General features: G+C 47.9%; 1 non-coding gene across 1 annotated transcript; it reads left to right on the top strand.

Moving 5' to 3' along the window:
- Window positions 1-816: 816 nt before the first annotated feature.
- trnal-uaa lies at window positions 817-898 on the top strand. Its single transcript has one exon. It is a non-coding gene; the product is annotated as a tRNA-Leu (tRNA).
- Window positions 899-1164: the final 266 nt, after the last annotated feature.

Below are 1164 nucleotides of genomic sequence, written 5' to 3'. Positions count from 1 at the left end.
TCAATTCGAAACGGTCATGAATGTTGCTGTCCCAAAATGATTCAATCATTCGCTAAATGAGAGACACCTTTGGTTTCTGGGTTATCATCACTCATCACACCTTTGTTGCTCTCAGTGAATATATCTGAGTGCCTCTCTGTCGGTATCAAGTGGAGGCTGATTGGAATGTTGACTGAACAGCTCCTTCAGTCAGCATCGGGCCAGTTGGCTAGATTGATCCAATTGCACCCAACCACTCCGAACCATCTTCTCAGGGGCGACTGGGAAGTTGTAATAAATGCTGAAGTACTCACATCCAAGGGAAGAATTCTTTTAAAAAAAAAGGCTCGAAGTTTCTTCAGATTGATTAATATTCTAATTCACTTAGGTTTTGGAGCAGATCTGTCGCTCAGGTTGTGGGTGTTGAGGTTGGCTGGCTCGCCGAGGTGGTTTGTTGTTCCGCAGACGTTTCGTTACCGCGCTTGGTAACATCCTCAGTGCAGCCTCTCATGAAGCGTCGGTGTGTTTTCCCGCCTGGTTTTTAAACTCATGGCACTCCACGAAGCATGCCATTAATAAACACATTGAACTCGACCCCGTATTCATTCTACGACGGAGGAAACCCGGAAGTGAGGCAATCCATCGCAACGGACCCTCGAGTTTAAAAACCAGGCGGGAAAACACACCGACGCTTCATGAGAGGCTGCACTGAGGATGTTACCAAGCACGGTAACGAAACGTCTGCGGAACAACAAACCAGCTCGGCGAACCAACCAGCCTCAATTCTAATTCACTGTAAACACTAGTAATGACGATTTTAGGCCGTTACTAGTCGATGGTAGCGTGGCCGAGCGGTCTAAGGCGCTGGATTTAAGCTCCAGTCTCTGTTGAGTCGTGGGTTCGAATCCCACCGCTACCAAAAGAGTTAGTGACGTGGACGCAGGACAAATGTGTTCCTGTTGCTTCTACTTTTCATCTCGGTGTTTGCTGTTCATCGGGCCTCTGACTGTTTTGTTGATGAAAGTGGTAAAATGGGCAACAGGTACTGAAAACAGTGAGAGCTCCAGCTGCACAGTGCCTCCTCAGATCTCCGCTTGGGGAGTTTAAATGTCATGTTGGCGCCAGTTTCTGTGTCTCAATTGGTCAGTTGTTGAAAGAGCTGTGGCTCGAGACCACCCGTGTACA

The sequence above is a fragment of the Rhincodon typus genome, unplaced genomic scaffold (genome assembly GCF_021869965.1).
Source record: "Rhincodon typus isolate 14 unplaced genomic scaffold, sRhiTyp1.1 hic_rhity00004237, whole genome shotgun sequence".
NCBI lineage: Eukaryota > Metazoa > Chordata > Chondrichthyes > Orectolobiformes > Rhincodontidae > Rhincodon > Rhincodon typus.
This window is presented reverse-complemented; position numbering and strand designations above follow the sequence as displayed.